Source organism: Mobula hypostoma, chromosome 8 (assembly GCF_963921235.1).
Source record: "Mobula hypostoma chromosome 8, sMobHyp1.1, whole genome shotgun sequence".
NCBI lineage: Eukaryota > Metazoa > Chordata > Chondrichthyes > Myliobatiformes > Myliobatidae > Mobula > Mobula hypostoma.
The window spans coordinates 97541222-97564946 of NC_086104.1; the positions used below are offsets into that span (position 1 = coordinate 97541222).

Genomic DNA, 23725 nt, shown 5'->3' on the forward strand with positions numbered 1-23725 from the left:
CCCAATCATATGTGCAGTTGGTTATAATTTGTCTGCAGGTGAATGCATTTTCCTACAAACAAGTAGCTGGGCTCAAAAATCCCAAGAGTTGTCTTAATTCAGAAAAATAATATAATTCTAATGTTTGAATTAGCATTTGGGGAGCAAGGTGTTTGTTAGTTAGATTTAGAATGAAAATGCAATCACCAAACAGATCATGGAAAAATGGGAGCACAGATAAGCAGAGAAGTCTTCTGTCAAACATGCTAGTCAAAATATGGTCAAGTTAGGGTAGTATCTAAGTTCAAAAAGTTTGAAGTTCAAAGAACACTTATTATTGAAGTATGTATACAGTATATAACCTTGAGATTTGTTTTCTTGTAGGCCGCCACAGAAACAAAGAAATGCAGTAAGGAGTTTATGTGTTCTCCCTGTGACCTCATGGGTTTCCGCTCACAGTCCAAAGATATACCAGTTGGTAGATTGATTAGTCACTGTAAATGATCCTATGGTTAGGCTAGGATTAAACCAGGGGTTACTGGGCAGCATGATTTGAAGGCCCAAAACAGCCTATCCGTGCTGTATCTCAATGAAATAAATAAAATAAAATAAAAATGAAAAACCCCACTCAAAAAGACCATCAATGTGCGAAAAAAGAACATATCATGCAAACAATAAAAAGTAAACAAGTAATATTAACCACAGAGTCCGCAGCTGCAGAGTTGGTTCAGTTCAGCGCTGAAGTGCCCAAATTAAATTGTGACCCAAAAAAATAAACAAAAACACAAGGAACACAGCTGAGTGAGTCACAGCTGCAGAACCCATTCAGCGCAGAGGCATTGGAACCTGTCCAGACGCCCTGTGGCTGCAGGGCAACAGTTACGACTTAACCCAGCGGCGTGGGATCCAAGATTCCTACACCTTACGCTCATCGGAAGCTGTAAGAAGAGATGGGTCAAATCCAGGAAGATGGTTCTGAACACCGGTCCATTTTTCACCTTCATCCTCGATGATTTTAATCTTGCTCGGCGCTTTAATCGACGCAGAGTAATGGAGCCAACCAAAGGTTCATGTTCTGTCATTAGGCGCAACATAATGCCGTAGCTGCATGTAGGCTGTGAGTGAATCCCCCAGAAGATAGCAGAAGTGCCAGATTATTCAGTCGCCCCAAAATTACGTTCTTAAAAGGGAAATTACAGGCTGCAATTGATCGCAGTCCAGAAGAAGTCTTAGGAGAAGAGCATCCAGTACTTTTGTAAGCTGCCTGCAGGATGTTGCCGTTGGTCACTGGTGCCATCACCTTCTAATTTACTCTATTTTGTAAATGTATGTATGTTTGAGATGAACCATATTAGATTTAAATTAAAACCTCACAGACTATCAAGGTTCTTGAGTTAGCAACTTGGATGTGTCTGCATCCTCAGTGATATGAAAGCTGAGCTAAGAAGTGATACATCCTGGATCTATTAATCATCAATATGATAGATGCAAAATGTTATGTGTAACTGAAATACTGCGTAATTGTTGTGCAATGTGAAGTATCAAGTGTCATACACAATAGCTATTTTATACAATGAATACTAGTTGATAGATTGGAAAAAGTGGGATTAATTCTATATATAATAGAGAAAAGAAAGTGCCGTTATGTTGAAAATAATTATGTTTTTATCAAGGGTAACTAAAGACAAACAGTTCTCCGTGAATAATATGTCAATGGGAAAGGCAAAAGAAAGACAAAATTATTTGTAAAGTGAGCGGTAGAATCCACTATCTAACATAGTAATGGATTCAGATCAAATAGCTTTGAAAGCGAACTGGATAAATAGAGGTGACAAATGTTATGTATTAATGAATATTTTGATCCTTAGAGGTTGCTGTCAGGCTTTTTTGTCTGTTATGTACTGAATATAATGTGAGAGGGCATTCTGGCTGGATGGCTTACAAATAAAATAAACAGCAGGACACTTATTCCTCACCTCTCTGTCTCCTGTGTGTCATTCACGGCCACCCAGCTTCCCCACAAGGTAACAACTGGCAACAAGGTGACCAGTCCTCGTGGAATATTTATTGTTTAGTTCCCTTTGGCAAGAAAAGTTTGTGTGCCATGCTTTTGGTGTACTGCTGTGTAATGAGGGTGACGCCATGAGAAAACGGCCTCAGTAAGCATGGTGAGTGAGTGAAGAATTCGAGGGGATACAACGGGACAATTAAATAAAATAAATAAGGGAGGGAGATGGATCAGACTAGTTACTGTAACTTTTCTGAAATGGCAGCAACGAGGCTGGATGACGAAACAGCAGAGCAAAGGAGTTCATATACTCAAAGGGTTAAATATTTTGCACTGGCAACTCAAACCTCAGCTGATATTCATATTCCAACTTTTCTGACTGTGATGGGTGCAAATTATTTGATGTATTACGCAGTCTAGTGCAACCTGCTAAATCTGGCGAAAAGCTTTATGAAGACATTGTGAAAGTCATAAAGGAACACGATTCATCTAAAACTTTGATTATTCCTGAGAGATTTAGATTTCATAAAAGGAGTCAAGAAGAAGGAGAGTCTATTTCACAGTTTGTGGCGGTGCTGAAGTAGTAGTCTGAACTCTGATTTTGGGCAGTTGCTAAATGACGTGTTATGTGACACATCATGTATGTGGTCTGTGTAGTGAGGTAATTCAGAAATGTTTGCTCACAGAAGACAGACTGACATTACAGAAAGCAATTGTGATTAGTACATCTATGGAAATGGCAGCTAAAGAAGCACAGCTATTAAGTGCATCTACTCAAATTCATAAAGTTTCTACTGACTTTAAGAATAACACACTTATTGGCAATCAGTGTTACTATTGTGGCAAAACTGGGCTCTCAGAAAAAGAATGTTGGTGTAAGTATTTAGGTTGCAAAGGCTATGGGGAAAAGGGACATACTGAACACACCTGTAATAGTAAAAATATCTTGTTAACCAAAAACACTGCGATAAAGAAAAACAACTTTTGTAAAAACAAAGAGAAATGGAAACAAGCTGGAGAATACTGAGTGACTCTCACTCTGTGGTTGAAGAAGCTTTGCATGTTTTATCTGTTTCTGGACACAAAGATGGCTATTGGGTGACCCTGTGGTTGGATGGGGCCACAGTGAGGATGCAAGAGGAAATGGGATGTGCAGTATTTCTGGTGTCAGAGACAGTTTACAAGGAGAAATTATAGCATCTCACCCCAGAAAGGGCAAAATTGACTTTAAGGACTTGCACTGGTGAGTTGTTCCAGTGAGGGGAGTAGTACTCATTACGGTGGAGATTAATGAACAGGTATAGAAATTTACACTGTATATTGTTAAAGGTAGTTTTTCAGTATTCAGTACTTCTGGTTCACTCGTGGTTGGAGCAACTCAAACTCAACTGGCACAACGTGCACTTGATTGGTGGAAGCACTGGTCTACAAAAGGTATTGAAGTAACATGCAGAATTATTCAATAGAGAACTGGGCAGTTTGAAAGGGAGCACGGTTAAAGTAGCTATTAAGCCTAACAAACGCGCGTGCGCGTACACACACACACACACACACACACACACACACACACACACACACACACACACACACACACACACACACACACACACACACACACGCCTGAAGGCAAGACCTGTTCCTTACACCCTCAACCCAAAGGGTTGAATTGGAAAGACTGGTCCAGTGTAAGCTATTGAACCAGTGTGTGTAACTAAATGGGCAACTCCAGTGATTTCTCTCCGAAAAAAGGGTTTGATCTTTAGGGTTTATGGTGTCTTCAAAATAACCATTAACCTGATTCTCACGGCTGAACATTACCCTCTTCCCCTCATTCCTCCTTTTGCAGGATTGGTCGAGGACAGACATTTAGCAGGATTGACTTGTGTCAAGCATACTTGCAGATGCATGAAGAGCCAGAGTCACAAAGCCTGCTGGCCGTGTTATCTGGAGAAGGCTTGTTGATCAGCTGTTGCCCCATCTGAGGCAACTGGAAATCAACACAAACTGACCAATCCAGATCCAGTTGTAGAGACAGGATAAGATTCTGCAACAACAACTGCAAAACCTCCATTAATATCAAATGATACTGCCAATGCTCCCCCATCACCTGTGCTTTCTGATGTGTCCCCTACTGACAATGTAGTACCAAAGCCAAGATCTACACATACACCACCAAGAGATAAAATCTTGGTATCACCCCAGGTTGTCGGTACCCTCACAGGAACAGACAGCTTCCAGACTGATTGAATTTCTAGTTTAGTGTCTAGCACATGGGGCAGAATAAACAAAATAATCCCTAGCGTTATGTCTTGGAAAAGAGGCAATCTACCCTCTTTCCCTAGTTTGAATTTGACGATTACGCCATTGAACGTTTATAGTTCAGCAGCTGGCCTGTGCATGGGAAGGGTGAGGGATATGTTATGTATTAATGTATATTTTGACCGTTCCAGTTTGCTGTCAGGCTTCCCCGTGTGTTACATTCTGAACGTAATGTGAGGGCATTCTGGGTAGATGACTTACAGGTAAAGTAATCAACTGCACCTTTGCTGCTCACCTCTCTATCTCTCATGTGTGTTTTTCATGGCCACCCGGCCCAGTACCACAAACAAAACAACAAAAATAAATTCTAGGAAATGGATACAAAGTTAATATATGGCACTAACTGACCAATCTTCTATTCAGCAATTGCAAATTCAATGGTTTGCTTTGTACTGATCACATAAGTGTCACATGATCGCATTAGTGCAGAATGGGAGGAGTCTGACTTGTGTTCTTTTCCTGCATCTTATCCTGCTGTTCAACCTGTCACAAAGTTTTCAATGTTCATGAATGCCCCTCTCAGTTAAAAACATACAAAAGCTTGCATTTTTTTCAGTTAGTTTTAATGAAGCTTCTTCAGTTGAGAAGAATTACCACATTTATGACAAGGTGACGGTCTCAAAACAAGGACTAATTAGGACTGGGATGTAAATAATTTTTTTCACCCATAGGGTGAAGAATCTTTGGAATTTTCTACTGAAAATTCTGCTGATTATGTTCAAGTTAGAAATCAATAAGATCTTAGTTATTAAGAAATTCAAGGTATATAGGGTTAGTACCGTAAATGGCACTGAGATAACATGAGGTATGATATCCAAATGCCTTGCTTCACTTTATTGTTAAACAATTATCAAATTATTAATAACATTAAAAATAGCTTTTTTTTCAAAATACTTGATGAAACACCTAAGAACATTCAGTTCAAAGTAGGTGTTCTTCAGTGTTTAATTTAAACAAAATACTTAATGCTTATGTTTGTCCTTGGAAGGCTGCCTGTCCATTCTGACTGAGGCTCAGACTGTGTGGCAGAACGCCTGGAATTATTGAGAAATTGCTGCCACTGCTGGGCTCAAAGAAGAGTTTCAATGTAATCAGGCATCGTGCAATCAGTAAGCTTGGAACAGAGGCATTTGGTACTTGCAGCAATTGCCTGCAGAATCTGGTCTGTTAACATCTGACCTCAGGCACTAAGGGTAGTTTCTCTTTAGTTTTTTATAAGTACTTCATTGTAATCCAACCAATAAGATTTATATTCCCAAATTGTATTAAATAGGTACAATACAGATCATCTGGACAAGTCTGCAGCTGGGCCCATCCTCGTTAGATTCACCAATGTGACTCTCTAGGACCTGCAGAGTGTCAGACACTTATTATTCGGTTGAACCACTACTGTGGTGTTAATTACGTTGTTTGTGTGAGATAGAAGGGAATGCAGGGAGAGAGAGAGAGAGAGAGAGAGAGAGAGAGAGAGAGAGAGAGAGCGCGCGCGCGCGGGTGCCTAAGACCTTTGCTCAGTACTGTAGTACTTGTATGTATTGCACTGTACTACTGCCACAAAAAAAATTAAATAGATTTCATGACATTTGTGAGCGATGATAAAGCTAATTCTGACCTGGGTCTCTATTGTGGACTGAGAGTGGAAAGGTGCAGGGAGGGGAATCGTTGTTGGGAAAAGGGGAAGGGGGTGGAAAGCACCAGGGAGACATTCTGTAATGATCAATGAGCCAAATGTTTGGAATTAAATGAGCTTACCTGGTGTCTCAGGGCTGGGTGTGTCTGTACCTGTGCCACCCCGCACCCCCCCCCCACCCTGGCACTCCTTCAATATCACCCCCACCCCTCCCATGGTGCTCCACCCTCGTTATTCCCAACAATCTTTGCTCCCACCGAATTTACAAACTCACTGTCCACTTCACATTGACAAATTGTGCAAAAGTTTTAGGCACCCTACCTGTATGTATATGCCTAAGACCTCTGCACCGTACTGTATGTACAAGTACTGCTTTCAAAAATTTAATCCTTTGATTTCAACAGAACTTAATTTTACAAGTAGAGAACAATATACATAACACTCCACCCAAGTTTATTTTAGATGTTGGCTGATGAGATACACAGAGAAGACTCCACAGTTGGCAGAGCAAACATGGGCATGGGAAGGCTCTTAAGAGGATGGGAAGACTAAATTATACATATTTTAATGCAAAGATCCTGACTGATAAGGCAGACAAATTTAGGACAAAGATTTGCATGTGGGATTATGATATTACAGTAGTCACTGAGATGTGGTTGAAAGAAGGACAGTTCTGGCAACTCAATATTCCAGGGCATAGACATTTGAGGCATAAGACTATAAGATATTGGAGCAGATATAAGCTATTTGGCACGATAGGAAGGGATTTAAAGAGTTGGGGGCATTGCTTTATTAATCAAGGAGAGTTTCATTGCAGGAATGAGGGGTAGTGTATCAAAGAAAGCTCTTCAAATGAGGCTAAATGGGTGGAACTGAGGCATAAAAAAGGCAATAATTTTGCTGGGAACATACAGTACGCAGGGGAAATCCTCAATACTAGATCACAATTTCAAATTGACAGATTGTCTTATAAAGAAAAGTTGGATGGGTGAGGCTTATATTTTTAGAAGAATCAGAGGAGACTTGATTTAAACATATCTCAAGGTGCCTTGATGGTGTGAATGTGGAGGAGTTGAGTTGTCACTGGTTTGTAAATTGTTGACCATTTAAAACAGGAATGAGGTGATTATTTTTCTTTTAAAAGACTGAGTCTTTGTAACTCTTCTTCAAAGAGGAGAGAAAGCAGAATCTTCAAATTTTTTAAGGCAGAATAAATTGGATTCTTGATAAACAAGTTACAGTGGATAGAAGGGAATGCGAAAATGTGGTTGGAGTCAATTCAGCCATGATTTTATTGAATGATAGAATGGGCCAGAATGGCAATTGGCCTACTGATTCCAGTTTGCAAATATGTGAGCCCTCTTTCAAATGATGTGATAAAATCAGCTCAATCATTCAACTGGTTAACTTGAAAAACCCACAGAAGGAAACAAGGGTATATGTCATTAATACAGATATTATTGGGTATTCCGCAGCAGAAATTAATGATTTATTTTCTGATCATGTTGAGGAATCCATGGATGAAACCGTTAGTTAGTTGTCTGAATCTTATTCATCCTCGATTGCATCAGGAAACTCTAGTTTTAAAAGACTTCTTATGGATTTGCGGATATCAAGGCGATTGAAATTTTACACTTGTACACTCTTGGTGTGTCTCACTATATTCATCATACCTTCCTAATGAATAGACCTCAGACAGTCAGTATGCACTCCCACTTCTCCCTTCCCATCATCAGAACAAGTGGAATTTCCCAGTGGCTATCCATTTTAATTCCACTTCCCGTTCCCATTTTGATATGTCCATCCATGCCCCCTCCACTGTCTGGATAAGGCCACACTCAGGTTGGAGGAACAACACCTTATATTCCGTTTGGGTAGCTTCCAACCTGATGGCATGACATCAATTTCTCAAACTTCCAGTAATGCCTCTAACCGCACCCCCCTCACCATTTCCCATCCCCTGTCCCTCTCTCATGTTATCTCCTTGCCCGCACCTTCTCCCTGATGGCAGCAGCGAAAAGAGAGCATGGTCTTGGTGGTGGGGATCCTTGATGATGGATACTGCTTTCCTGCGACAGCGCTCCTTGGAGATGTGCTCAATGATAGGGAGGGCTTTACCCATGATGCACTGGACCATATCCATTACTTTCTGTAGGCTTTTCTGTATAAGGACATTGGCATTTCTGTGGCAGGCAATATAATCTCCACCATACATCTGTCGAAGATTGTCAAAGGTTTAAATGACATGCTGAATCTTCGCAAACTTCTAAGAAAGTAAAAGCGCTGCCGTGCTTTTTTCGTAAGGACCCAAGCCAGATCTTCTGAAGAGATAACACTGAGGAACTTAAAGTTGCTGACCCTCTCCAGCTCTGATCTCCTGATGAGGACTGCCTCATGGACCTCTGGTTTCCTGTTCCAGAAGTCAATAATCAGTTCTTTGGTTTTGCCGACATTGAGTGAGAGGCTGTTGTTGTAGCATCACACATCCAGATTTTCTACCTCCCTCCTATATGCTGATTTATCACCACCTTTGATTCGGCCAATGACAGTATGACGTTGGAGCTGTGCTTAGCCTCACAGTCATAAATACTAAGTGCGTAGAGCAGGGGGTTAAGCACACAGCCTTGTGGTGCACCTGTGCTGAGGGAGATTGTGGAGGAGATAGTCATAGTCATAGTCATAGTCATACTTTATTGATCCCGGGGGAAATTGGTTTTCGTTACAGTTGCACCATAAATAATAAATAGTAATAAAACCATAAATAGTTAAATAGTAATATGTAAATTATGCCAGTAAATTATGAAATAAGTCCAGGACCAGCCTATTGGCGCAGGGTGTCTGACCCTCCAAGGGAGGAGTTTGTAAAGTTTGATGGCCACAGGCAGGAATGACTTCCTATGACGTTCTGTGCTGCATCTCGGTGGAATGTGTCTGGCTGAATGTACTCCTGTGCCCATCCAGTACATTATGTAGTGGATGAGAGACATTGTCCAAGATGGCATGCAACTTGGACAGCATCCTTTTTTCAGACACCACCATCAGAGAGTCCAGTTCCATCCCCACAACATCACTGGCCTTACGAATGAGTTTGTTGATTCCGTTGGTGTCTGCTACCCTCAGCCTGCTGCCCCAGCACACCAGCAAACATGATAGCACTGATCAGCACAGACTCGTAGAACATCCTCAGCATCGTCCGGCAGATGTTAAAGGACCTCATTCTCCTCAGGAAATAGAGACGGCTCTGACCCTTCTTGTAGACAGCCTCGGTGTTCTTTGACCAGTCCAGTTTGTTGTCAATTCGTATCCCAAGGTATTTGTAATCCTCCACCATGTCCACACTGACCCCCTGGATGGAAACAGGGGTCACCGGTACCTTAGCTCTCCTCAGGTCTACCACCAGCTCCTTAGTCTTTTTCACATTAAGCTGCAGATAATTCTGCTCACACCATGTGACAAAGTTTCCTACTGTAGCCCTGTACTCAGCCTCATCTCCCTTGCTGATGCATCCAACTATGGCAGAGTCATCAGAAAATTTCTGAAGATGACAAGACTCTGTGCAGTAGCTGAAGTCCGAGGTGTAAATGGTGAAGAGAAAGGGAGACAAGACAGTCCCCTGTGGAGCCCCAGTGCTGCTGATCACTCTGTCGGACACACAGTGTTGCAAGCACACGTACTGTGGTCTGCCAGTCAGGTAATCAAGAATCCATGACACCAGGGAAGCATCCACCTGCATCACTGTCAGCTTCTCCCCCAGCAGAGCAGGGAGGATGGTGTTGAACGCACTGGAGAAGTCAAAAAACATGACCCTCACAGTGCTCGCTGGCTTGTCCAGGTGGGTGTAGACACGGTTCAGAAGGTAGACGATGGCATCCTCAACTCCTAGTCGGTGCTGGTAGGCGACCTGGAGGGGATCTAAGTGTGGCCTGACCATAGGCCGGAGCAGCTCCAGAACATGTCTCTCCAGGGCCTTCATGATGTGGGAGGTCAATGCCACCGGTCTGTAGTCATTGAGGCCGCTGGGGCACGGCGTCTTCGGCACAGGGAAGAGGCAGGACGTCTTCCACAGTACAGGAACTCTCTGGAGCCTCAGGCTCAGGTTAAAGACATGGCGAAGTACTCCACGTAGCTGAGGGGCACAGGCTTTGAGCACCCTGGTACTGACACCATCTGGTCCTGCAGCCTTGCTTGGGTTGAGACGTTTCAGCTGTCTTCTCACTTGTTCAGCTGTGAAGCCCACCATGGTGGTTTCGTGTGGGGAAGGGTTATAGTCATGAGAGCAGGGTGGGGGACTGTGAGGAAGGGTAGGAGTGGAGAGTGGAATATGTGTTGGTTGGGGGCTGACAACAGATGGCTCATGTGGGGGATGGGCAAGGGCCACAATGTCACATCTGTTAAAGAACAGGTTAAGTTCGTTGGCCCCGTCCACACTGCCTTCAGCTCCTCTGTTGCTAGTTTGCTGGAACCCAGTGATGGTCCTCATCCCCCTCCAGACCTCTCTCATGTTGTTCTGCTGGAGTTTCCACTCAAGCTTCCTCCTGTACCTGTCTTTAGCCTCCCTGATCCTGGCTTTCAGGTCCCTCTGTATTGCCCTCAGCTCCTCCCTGTTTCCATCTCTAAACACCCTCTTTTTAGCAATCAGGATGTCCTTAATGTCCTTTGTCATCCATGGCTTGTTATTTGAATAACAAAAGACAGTTCTTGTCAGGACATTGCAGTCCACACAGAAGTTGATGTAATCAGTGATGCACTCTATGAGCCCATCAATATCCTCTCCATGTGGCTCACAGAGTGCCTGCCAGTCTGTCATCTCAAAACAACCCTGGAGCCTCCTCCGACCATTTTCTCACTGTCCTTGAGGTTGCAGGTTTACTCTTCACCAGAGGCAAGTAGCAGGGTTTTAGATGCACCAGGTTGTGATCTGACCTTCCCAGTGGGGAGAGGGGAGAGGAGCTGTATGCATCCTTAATGTTAGCGTACATCAAATCCAGATGTCCTCTCCCCTCTGGTTGTACAGCTCACATACTGCGTGAAGTTGGGCAGTGTTCTAGCCATGGTAACATGGTTGAAGTCACCCGAGATGGTAATGAAGGCACTCGGGTGCTGGGTTTGTAATCTGGCTATGACAGTGTAAATGATGTTGGCAGAGGGAGGGATGTTGTCAATCTGAACTGACTGGGGTCTGCAAGTAAGGAAATTGAGGATCCATTTGCACAAAGAGATATTCAGGCCTAAATCTTGAAGATTATTGATTAGTTTTGAGAGGATGATCATATTAAATGCCAAGCTGTATTCAGTGAAGAGCATCCTGATGCATGCACCTTTACTGTCCAGAAGTTCCACAACTGAGTGAAGAGCTAATGAAATGGCATCAGCTATTGAGCCAGTGGCAAGAAGAAAACAGTGATTTACCAGCTGTTTAAACATTCCATTGTATACTAACTTGCTGTTTCTTGATCATTGGTTGAAAAAAGAATTGATCTTGGAGATGCACAGGTCCTTGGTAAAAATGGGTTTTCGAAGTTTTGAGAGGATCTCTGTTGCAGAACTTACATGTGAACTTAGCCTGAGCCAGGCAATGTTTTCTTTTCCTTTACTTTGACAGAGAATATGAAAAGGCAAATAAATGCCAGTGAAGGAGGTCTGTGGGCTGGAAAAGCTAGCTAGAGAAGAGAGCAAAGGGGTGACATGAGAGTAACGTGGGTTCATTCTGTGCCAGATGCTGGGTGGTAGAGATATAACACCACAGCAAGCCCTTCTGGTCCAATCAGCCCTTACTGCCCAGTTACACCATGTAACCAATTAACATATTAACCTACGTCTTTGGAATGTGGGAGGAAACCAGAGCACCTGGAGAAAGCCTACGCAGTCACAGGGAGAACGTGCACACTCCTTATAGACTGGCAGAATTGAACCCAGGCTACTGGTGTTGTAGTAGCATTACACTAGCCACTATGCTGCCATGCCACACCAATTCACCAATATGTTTCCCAATTCACATGGGCTTGCATAATTTCCCAACAAACAGGCTGAGTGTGTTTTTAATCGGTCTGGGTTCATAATGTTTAAACTTTTTGTTCTCAGAATTCCTCCTTTATTGATTAATTTGAATGTGTTAAGACTCATGTTAAGTAATTCACTTGTTATGTGCTGTGTCGTATGACATAGGCGATCATGGTCTTTCCATGACCATGATTGTTCTCGGCAAATTTTCCTGCAGAAGTGGTTTGCCATTGCCTTCTTCTGGGCAGTGTCTTTATAAAATGGGTGACCCCAACCAATGGTCACATAACCAGGACTTGTGACGTGCACCAGCTGCTCATATGAACATATGCCACCTGCTCCCATGGCTTCACATGAGTCAGATCAGGGGGCTATGCAGGTGCTGCACCTTGCCCAAGGGTGACTTGCAGGCTAGCGGAGGGAAGAAGCTCCTTCTCCTTTGGTAGGGACGATCTCCACCCTGCCACGCAGATTTTAAATAGTGGAAGGAGTAAATGTTTCACATTCCGTTTATCCTTTGTGCATGTAGACTTATTTACAGTTTGAAATTCTGATACTCTTGCAAAGTTGATTAAATGAACAGTGCTGTTGTGAATCTTTATTCCTGTGCACTTTCCACTGACTTAATCTAATTACTGTTTAGTGGATACATAATTGGAATAAACAAGGGCACTCATGCCTGAGTAAAATTTAGTGTCGAGGGTTTTCAAGACCCATTTAAATTAAATGATCCTAGAACTGATGGCATGTTTACTCAATCAGTTTACATCGAAAGCCCACTGGAATATTCTGATGAATGAGAGGTTAGATGAAGCTTCTGCATTACAAAGGTTATGAAAGCAATATTTTGAATTCATTTAACTATTGAGGTTTCTGAACTCTTATTTAGAGGTCAATCAAAAAATCATTTTGTTTATACTCTGGAGAGAATTTGACTGGATAGTTAGTTTTAACTGTATTCCAATCCATTTCCTGCAACTTTGAATGCATTTAGTGCCTGTACTAAGAGCAACGGTTCAGAATACACTCTCATTCTTGAGTGTTCCTTTCTTTTCCTGTTTTCGATAAAACTTTACAAGCTTTTTATGATAACAAATATAATTAGCCATGTTACATTAATATCATAATATTCAGTTTTGTGAGTTACCCTGGGTAGCAACAAATGTATTATCACGATAGTAAAATGGCATTTCAAAATATAAAGTGCACAGTGTCCTGACCAGAATTTGTGCCCCACTCAGCAACACCGAGGTCATGATTGGAGGAGAAGTGTATAAGTAGCAGCAAAATGACATTATTCTAAAAGCAGCAGGGCACTTAGTGATCTGAACAGATCTATAACAGTGCAAATTCAAGTTAAGTAAAAATCCGAAAATGCAGATGCTGGAACCCTAAGATTAAAACAGAATACTCCTCATCCGACCCAGAATTGGATTTCTGATGAGGAATCTTCTACCTGAAAGGTTAATGCTGTTTCTTTTTCCAGAAATGCTGCCTGACCTGCTGAGTGTTTTGTTTCCATTACTCCAGGGTAAATTGGATAATGTAGTGAATGAGACAGGCGCAGTTCCAGTTCATGTTTAGCCTTATATTTGCATGACTGAGCTGTGATTTGTGTGGAGTAGTTTAAGTTGGTTGTTAGGATAGCAGTCAGTCTGGCTAGTGTATGTGCTCTTCCTCTGCAGAGGGGATATCCTCTCCTTGTGCCACTATTGCCAGGTTGTCAGCATATGTGTTGGGACAGATTGACTACCAGTTCAATTAGAAGTTAAAGAGCAGGGGTCTTATACATTTCTGTGGGGTTGGCCATTTTGTTCAAACGACATTGGCATTGGTATAAAAAAATGGCGCTTGGATCGAATGGATCAGCCGATAGTCTCCTGACAAGGTGCGGCTCTTCCAAGGCAGTGACTGATGATTGACAGAGTCATCTACTGCTGAAGGGATGCTAAAAGTAAGACCAGTGATCAGTGTGACAACAGACCAAATTATCAGAAGATTGATGCCGATAAGAGGACAATGGGGGAACATTCAGAAATGTTAATGAGGGATGAGAGAGATTAACGAAAAGAAGACACAGTTCCGAGTATTGTCAAGACTGGTTGCTTTGAACCTGAACTGTTTGAAGTTTGATGAACAGGCAATACCCCAGCAGGGGGATAAAAGGGACAGGTTCGCTAAGGTAACAGACACACCACGACACCACGAGGTAACGAGACCCTGGAAGCGGTGTGCCCCCACAAGTTGGTGGGAGTTTTGGAGGTCTGGTCACAGGACCAGCCATAGACGCACAGGGTGGAAAGGTACAGTCGGCAGGAACCCGGTGTGTGTGTCCGCCCTTGCCTGGGTGCCGGGTTCACCGCAGAAGAACGATCGTATCTGGAACGGAGGGGTCACAGTCGGTGACCTCAGAAGACATTACAAAGGGCTCGCCCGAAAGCTAACTGCGAGGAATATCGAAGGTCTGTTTGGAATCTGATTTGCATATTCATTCGCTCTTTCTCCCTCCCCAACGGCACAACAGCGATTACTGCGAACTGAACTAAATTGAACTGAACTCTGTGTCACTTGAGACTGATCATTTTACCCCTAGACTGCGATAGAGCTTTATTGATCCTATTATCCTAGTTCTGTGTACATGTGTGTTTTATCATTGCTAACCTGTTGCATTTATATCCTTATGATTAGAGTACTGTGTTGCTTATTTCTTTAATAAAACTTTCTTAGTTCCAGTAATCCAGACTCCAAATAAGTGGTCCATTTCTGCTGGTTTGGCAACCCAGTTACGGGATACGTAACATAAGTGGGGTTCTTGTCCGCGATTTTGAACGCTAAATTTGGGACGGGGTAAATTGATTGGGTTAAGATTCCCGAAAGAAAGAAAAGGCAAACAGCAGAAATGGAGGTTGAGGAATTTCTAAAGGCGCCGACCTTGGAGGCATTAGAGGATGCCAGGAAAGCCGAATTGGCAGCTGTGGCCAAACGGTTGAATCTTGTTAAGGGGAAGTCGACAATGAGGAGAGAGGAGATGCACAGAGCTATCATAGAGCATTATGTGTCCAAAGGTGTGTTTCCCCAAGGGGATCTGGAGGTGATATCTATTGGAAAACCTGGTGGAGACGCAGTACAGGTGCAGATTGAAAAATTGAGACTCGAGCACGAGTTCCGGGTAAGACAGCTAGAACACGAAGAGAGAGAGAAACAGTTAGAACGGCAAGAGAGAGAGAAACAGTTAGAACGGCAGGAGACAGAGAGAGAGAGAGGCAGTTGGAGCGAGAAGAGAGGGACAAACAGTTGGAGCGAGAAGAGAGGCAGTTGGAGAAACAGAGGGAAAGGGAATTTGAGCTGGAGAGGTTAAAGATGATGGCAGCGCAGGGGCCCATGCCGAACCAAGGTGGAGGGTTCAGGGTGACCCAGGAGGTTAGGCTGGTTCCCCCATTTGACGATACCGATGTGGATCGGTACTTTCTCCATTTCGAAAAAGTTGCTGCAAGTCAGGACTGGCCGAGGGATAAGTGGGCTGTTTTGCTTCAGAGTGTACTTAAAGGAAAAGCCCAACAAGCTTACTCAGCTTTGTCCGCAGAAGATGCCCAGAGGTGTGAGGTGGTGAAAGAGGCCATCCTCAGGATTTATGAGTTGGTTCCGGAGGCATACCGGCAGAGGTTCCGGAATGTGAGGAAGCAGTGGGACCGCACGTAATTAGAGTTTGCCCGTGAGCTGCAGACATTTTGTGAGTGTTGGTGCGCCTCGAAGGGGGTAAATGGGGATTATGACAGACTGCTACAGCTAATCCTGATTGAGCAGTTTAAAGGTTGTGTCCCTGACGGCATGAGACCCTACCCAGATGAGAAAGAGGCAGACACTTTAGCCGCAACTGCTAAGTTAGCGGATGAGTACGCGTTGACACATAAAACGAAGTTTACCCCAAGTAAAGGCTACCAGAAGGGTAGTCAAGACGACGGGGAGAGTCCGCCAGAAAAGTCAGAAAGTAAGCCGGGGACTAGTGAGAAGATAAGGTAGACGGGAGCAGTTTGGTAGGAAGTCTCCTGGGGTCGTATGTTATAATTGTGGGAAAGCCGGACACTTTGCGTCCAGGTACTTTGCTCCAAAGAAGGAGACGGGAAAAGGAAAGGCGGCGGTTCCGACTGGCTGTATTGAGCTGGTAAGCAAACCGCTAGGAGAGAAGAGGTCTGACTAAGTTCAGGAAGAGCGCGAGAGGTTTATCTCGACCGGATTGGTGTCGGTGAAGGAGTGGTTAAACCCAGTTCCAGTACGGATCTGGAGAGACACGGGAGCGTGTCAGTCATTGATATTAAAGAGTGTGTTAGACTTTAGTTCAGAGACCGAGACTGGGAAAGTCAGGGTCATAAAAGGCATTGGGAAAGGGACTGAGGCAGTACCTTTGCACCAGATACACCTAAAAAGCGACTTGGTCTCTGGACCAGTCACGATCGGGGTGAGGCCCGAACTACCGATGAAAGACGTGGAAGTCTTACTCAGTAATGACCTCACCGGCGGAAATGTGTTCTCAGCAGTAAAACTGACAAGCCAGCCTGCCAGCATTGAGGCCCCACCCATGGACTCACAGGTTCATCCTGTTTGCGCAGTGACTCGGCATATGTCTAGAAAGGCTGCCGACGTAAATATAGAATTGGCTGAGACGTTTTTACCAGCCTTGTACCAGGGGGAGGTAGAAAGTGAAAAGAAGGAGCGTAGTGGAACAGGAGGAAGTGAGGGAGCTGAGGCAGACTTAGCATTAGCCAGGAAGAAATTTGTACAGGCGCAGGAGCGAGACGAGGAGCTGCAGGTTTCGGTGGAGACAGCTCTCTCTGAAGCAAAATTAAAAAGGGAGCCAGTAGGCTATTGTGTGGAGGAGGGAGTGCTAAGGAAGAAAGGGAGACCAAGTACCGTGCCCGCAGATGATGAATGGGGGGTGGTGCCAAAAATTTATGGGGATGAGATTCTTAACCTGGCCCACAAGATACCCCTTGGTGGACATTTTGGGGGGAGGAAAACAGTCGGCGGAATCATGAAAGAGTTTTACTGGCTACACAGGAGGAAGGATGTTATTGACTATTGTGGACGTGAGTTAACACAGTTAGAGGCTACTAACATGTTAAAAGCTCACCACAATCAGAAAACAGATCTAGCTGGTGATATCATGAAAATTAATGAGGCTAGGGTGCCACCTGATAAGGGGAACCCATTTTGAAAAGGTAAGTGTGGTGTTGACCAGATGGGAGAACTCTATTGTGTTGACCAACTTTGCTGATGAGTTCTCTCCCTTAATCCCCGAACAAAACGACCCGTTAAGACCATAAGACCATAAGACAAAGGAACAGAAGTAGGCCATTCGGCCCATCGAGTCTGCTCCGCCATTTTATCATGAGCTGATCCATTTTATCGTATTTAGTCCCACTGCCCCGCCTTCTCACCATAACCTATAAGACAAAAACCTTAAGAGAGCTAATTAAATGGCATGCACATGTAGGTCCAGATGTCCCGAGGCGATGCAAAGAGCTGGGACATGGAGTTGTTGTCACATCAGGTTAGCCTAGTGAGCAACATCCCTATAGAATGATTAACTCAGTGACAAAAGGGCTAAAGAACACAGAAGTGTATATTGGCGATGTAGTGGTCTGGAGAAGAGCACATTGTGGCACTGTTTAAACCAGCCTGACAGTGAACCTCACAAAAAGTGAATTCGGCCATGGAAAAGTCACTTATCTGGGATTTGTGGTAAGACAGGGGCAGCTGGCACCGATGCAAGTTAAGGTGCGGGCTATCTCCGACGTCCCAACTCCGACAGACAAGAGAGCCCTGAGAAGGTTCTTGGAGATGGGGGGGGTACTATAGGAAGTTTTGCAAGAACTTTGCGGATATTACCCACCCTCTTACTAAGCTCTTGCCAAAGAATGCTAAGTTGGTATGGGACGACCCTTGTTATCTGTGTCCGGGACGAAAACCACTGAGAAGTTACACTGATCACAACTCATGAGTGTTTTCGGCCACTATGAAGTTTGCTAAGTTGGAGCCTGGTTTTAGAGGGTTATTAAAATAACACATATAAAAGGAACGGAAAATGTGATTGCTGACTGTCTGTCAAGGTGTTGGTAATTTAAAATTCTCTGTATTAGCCAAATAGCTGATAAACATGTATATCTGTGTGTATCTAATAGTGTATTCATGACTATAATTTTTACCCCGGTAAAAATCCTTGAAGGATAGGGGTGTGACAACAGACCAAATTATCAGAAGATTGATGCCGATAAGAGGACAATGGGGGAACATTCAGAAATGTTAATGAGGGATGAGAGAGATTAACGAAAAGGAGACACAGTTCCGAGTATTGTCAAGACCGGTTGCTTTGAACCTGAACTGTTTGAAGTTTGATGGACAGGCGATACCCCAGCAGGGGGATAAAAGGAACAGGTTCGCTAAGGCAACAGACACACCACGACACCACGAGGTAACGAGACCCTGGAAGCGGTGTGCCCCCACAAGTTGGTGGGAATTTTGGAGGTCTGGTCACAGGACCAGCCATAGACGCACAGGGTGGAAAGGTACAGTCGGCAGGAACCCGGTGTGTGTGTCCGCCCTTGCCTGGGTGCCGGGTTCACCGCAGAAGAACGATCGTATCTGGAACGGAGGGGTCACAGTCGGTGACCTCAGAAGACATTACAAAGGGCTCGCCCGAAAGCTAACTGCGAGGAATATCGAAGGTCTGTTTGGAATCTGATTTGCATATTCATTCGCTCTTTCTCCCTCCCCAACGGCACAACAGCGATTACTGCGAACTGAACTAAATTGAACTGAACTCTGTGTCACTTGAGACTGATCATTTTACCCCTAGACTGCGATAGAGCTTGATTGATCCTATTATCCTAGTTCTGTGTACATGTGTGTTTTATCATTGCTAACCTGTTGCATTTATATCCTTATGATTAGAGTACCGTGTTGCTTATTTCTTTAATAAAACTTTCTTAGTTCCAGTAATCCAGACTCCAACTAAGTGGTCCATTTCTGCTGGTTTGGCAACCCAGTTACGGGATACGTAACATCAGATTTTAGTGAAAGAAATCTGCAATGTATTGTGTCACTGGATGGTGTGTGGCTCCCTTGCTTGATGTCAACATGTTAACAGAAGTTTTGTGTCCCTCAAAGAAATGAGAATTAATTTAAGAAATTGAGCTCATAAAAAAAGTTGGAGGTGCTAAAGTCAGGAAATTTGCCATATGCTGTTTGGATCCAAGATGTCTTTACCTGACCTTAAAAAGTCTTTGCCTAGCTTCAGAATAACCTGTGCCTTTCTCCAGAACTGTAGTAAATAATTGGACTCTTTGGTGGAAGTAGATTTGGGAGTCTCTCAGATTGCTGATCCTGTTGTCACGAAGTGAGCAGTGAAGTGCAGCAACACCCCGAGAGGGATGAGGATGACCGAGAACATGAAAGTAAGGAACTCATCTCAAACCAGTTCTGCTTTACTCCAATTATAATTATGGGCTCCCAAATTCCAAAGGTATAATCCAAAGAGAACCAGCGGCAAGCTATAAATGAACTCTTGGGGGTAGCCAAGCGAAGCAGCCAGTTACTGGTCATGGATGAAGAGGAGTGACAGCAACTAGATCGTAAAATGACCCGTGGGTGGCCAATGTGAAGGAGGAGTGCACCTGGGATGCCAGGTCGCACTGTTGAGCTCTCTGGAGATGTAGTGGGCTTAAACTGATGAAACATCGAAGAAGGGAAGTGCCCATCTGATGACCCCTGGGAAGCATCTGCCACCCACCAAGCCCCACCTCAAGATCTCTATGCTACAACCCAAGTTATGATCTGCTTATCAAAGGGATTGAAACATCTAGTCCTATGAGCTCGAACTATTGAGTAGTATGAGAGGGCACTATGGTAGGGTAATCGTTAGCGTGTCTCTATTACAGCTCAGGACGTCAGAGTTCGGAGTTCATCCCAGCATCCTCTGTAAGGAGTCTTTGTCCACCCTCTCTCTGAAATGCTTATATTTTCTCCAGGTCCACCGGCTTCCTGCCACAGTCCAAAGATGTACCAGGTTGGGTAATTGGTCAGTGTAAATTGTCCCATGATCAGGCTAGAGTTAAATTGGAGCTGTTGGTGGTTTCAGGGTGGCATGGTTCAAAAGGCCAGGAGGGCCTATTCCACACTGTCTCTCCAAATAAATAACCAAATGACCTCTTTCTAGGGCATAAGAGTTGCATCAGATAAAAGTATGAGGAAAAGGAAGTTTAGGTTCATAGTTGTACAAGGGTATACATGGGTATTGAAACTATCACTCTATGAATATGCTTCTGTTCTTCTCTGAGAGGATATTGATATAATTTGCTGCACTTCTTTCCCGTCTTGGATGATCTTGATTATTGAGTAATGCCCTGGTCTCACCATATTACAAGGTCCATGGCCTCCTCTTGTGCCGAGATGAGGCCATCCTCAGGGTGGAGGAATAACACCTTATATTCCGTCTGGACAGCATCCAACCTGAGGCCATGAATACAGATTTCTTCTCCCTGGCTCCCCTCTTCCTTCCCTTTCCCCTATAGTCCACTCTCACCTTCCATCAGATTCCTTCTTCTCCAGCTCTTTATCTTTCCCACCCTTCTGGCTTCACCAATCACCTTCTAACTAGTCTCCTTCCCTCCCCCCACCTTTTTATTCTGGTGTCTTCCCTCTTCCTTTTCAGTCCCAAAGAAGGGTCTTGCTCTGAAACGTTGACTGGTTTGTTCATTTCCATAGGTGCTGTCTGACCTGCTGAGTTCCTCCAGAATCTTGTGTGTGTTGCATATCAGAAGTATTTATCTTGTTCTATCCATTCCTCCCCATCCTCTTTGCAAATTAAAACAGTCTTGTTTTCTCTTTTTCTGAGTTATTTGAAAGGATTTTCAATCAAAAGCATTAATTTGGTTTCTCCCTTCCATAGATGTCTGACTTGAGAATTTTCCAAGTTTCTCTGCTCTTATCCCAGACTTACAGCATACTTTTTTAAAATATTCTTGATGGCAAATGAGAAGGCACATTCATGGCAGACAGGAAGGGAATTTGAAAGGGATAGTTGATCTTTTACAAGCTCCTTTGTGTTTGTGGCATTTGTGAGATAAGAAGAAGGTATAATATGTTTTTAAGAGAGAAAACAAAATGGCAGATGCTGGTATCTAGAGCAATATACACAAAGCTCTGGGGGAACTCAGCAGGCCAGGTAGCATCTATTGAGGGGAATGGACATTAAAAGTCCATTCAGAATGTGTCTATCACCCAAATATTCCCCCACTGGTTCTCCTCCCTACCTCCCTCCCTTAATTTCATGCTCCACCTTCCTCTCCTGTTAGATTCCATCTTCTTCAGCCCTTTGTCACTTTCAGCTCTCACCTTTCAGCTGCCGATATGATTCCCAATTCTACCTCCTCCTTCAACTGCTGATCACCCTCCCCTCACCTGGTCCACCTGTCACTTGTCAGTTCTAACTCCATCCTTTCCCTCCACCTCTCTATACTGTTTCACATCTTTCTTTCAGTTCAGTTGCTGGTTTCTTTCGTTATTTTTTTTTCTCTCCAACGGCGTTCTGAGAGGCGGGACTGCGCAGGCGAGTGACGTCGGGCACTGCAGTGCGGCAGATTTAAAAGGAACAGAGACTCATAGAGCGGGCAGCGTAGTTTGTGGGCAGCGGAGTGAGCCAGGAGCAGAGTGAAGACTTAAGGGCTTCGGCTCAATGGGCTTAGGCGGAAACGGGCGAGGCGAGGAAGGTTTGCCATTCATTTTCTGTTGTTATTTGAGCAGAGGGGCAGTATGAGTGTGAGGGCAGTTTGCTGTTCTCGGTGTCGGATGTGGGAGGCCCTGGAGTCTCCAAGCCTCCCGGACGTCTACATCTGCTCCTAAGGGACCGCGTTACGGAACTGGAGCTGCAGCTCGATGACCTTCGTCTGGTCAGGGAGAGTGAGGAGTTGATAGAGAGGAGTTGCAGGCAGGTGGTCACGCCGGGGCCACAGGAGGCAGACGAGTGGGTCACGGTTAGGAGGGGGAAGGGGAAGAGTCAGGTAATAGGGAGTACCCCGGTGGCTGTGCCCCTTAACAATAGGTACTCCTGTTTGAGTACTGTTGGGGGGGGACAGCTTACCCGGGGGAAGCGACAGTGGCCGTGCCTCCGGCCCAGAGTCTGGCCCTGTAGCTCAGAAGGGTAGGGCAAGGAAGAGGAGGGCAGTTGTGATAGGGGACTCGATAGTAAGGGGGTCAGATAGGCGATTCTGTGGACGCAGTCCAGAGACCCGGATGGTAGTTTGCCTCCCTGGTGCCAGGGTCCGGGATATTTCTGATCGTGTCCAAGATATCCTGAAGTGGGAGGGTGAGGAGCCAGAGGTCGTGGTGCATATAGGTACCAATGACATAGATAGGAAAAGGGATGAGGTCCTGAAAGGGGAATATGGGGAGCTAGGAAGGGAGTTGAGAAAAAGGACCGCAAAGGTAGTAATCTCGGGATTACTGCCTGTACCACGCGACAGTGAGAGTAGGAATGCGATGAGGTGGAGGATAAATGCGTGGCTGAGGGATTGGAGCAGGAGGCAGGGATTCAAGTTTTTGGATCATTGGGACCTCTTTTGGCGCAGGCGTGACCTGTACAAAAAGGACGGGTTACACTTGAATCCTAGGGGGACCAATATCCTGGCAGGGAGATTAGCGAGGGCTACTGAGGTGACTTTAAACTAGAATGGTTGGGGGGTGGGAATCAAATTAAAGAGGCTAGGCGTGAGGAGGTTAGTTCACAACAGGGGGATGGGAACCAGTGCAGAGAAACAGAGGGGTGTAAAGTGAGGGTAGAAGCAAAAAGTAGTAAGGAGAAAAGTAAAAGTGGCAGGCCGACAAATCCAGGGCAAGCATTAAAAAGGGCCACTTTTCGACATAATTGTATAAGGGCTAAGAGAGTTGTAAAAGAGCGCCTGAAGGCTTTGTGCGTCAATGCAAGGAGCAGTCGTAATAAGGTGGATGAATTGAAAGTGCAGATTGTTATTAATGATTATGATATAGTTGGGATCACAGAGACATGGCTCCAGGGTGACCAAGGATGGGAGCTCAACGTTCAGGGATATTCAATATTCAGGAGGGATAGACATGAAGGAAGGGGAGGTGGGGTGGTGTTGCTGGTTAAAGAAGAGATTAACGCAATAGAAAGGAAGGACATAAGCCGGGAAAATGTGGAATCGATATGGGTAGAGCTGCGTAACACTAAGGGGCAGAAGACGCTGGTGGGAGTTGTGTACAGGCCACCTAACAGTAGTAGTGAGGTCGGAGATGGTATTAAACAGGAAATTAGAAATGTGTGCAATAAAGGAACAGCCGTTATAATGGGTGACTTCAATCTACATGTAGATTGGGTGAACCAAATTGGTAAAGGTGCTGAGGAAGAGGAGTTCTTGGAATGTATGCGGGATGGTTTTTTGAACCAACATGTCGAGGAACCAACTAGAGAGCAGGCTATTCTGGACTGGGTTTTGAGCAATGAGGAAGGGTTAATTAGCAATCTTGTCGTGAGAGGCCCCTTGGGTAAGAGTGACCATAATATGGTGGAATTCTTCATTAAGATGGAGAGTGACATAGTTAATTCAGAAACAAAGGTTCTGAACTTAAAGAGGGGTAACTTTGAAGGTATGAGACGTGAATTAGCTAAGATAGACAGGCAAATGACACTTAAAGGATTGACGGTGGATATGCAATGGCAAGCATTTAAAGGTTGCATGGATGAACTACAACAATTGTTCATCCCAGTTTGGCAAAAG

The 23725-nt window shown here is 44.4% G+C and overlaps 1 protein-coding gene across 2 annotated transcripts in view; it reads left to right on the forward strand.

Moving 5' to 3' along the window:
* Positions 1–23725, forward strand: part of prkn (parkin RBR E3 ubiquitin protein ligase) — a 1192578-nt gene that overhangs the window by 573927 nt on the left and 594926 nt on the right. The window lies entirely within an intron of this gene.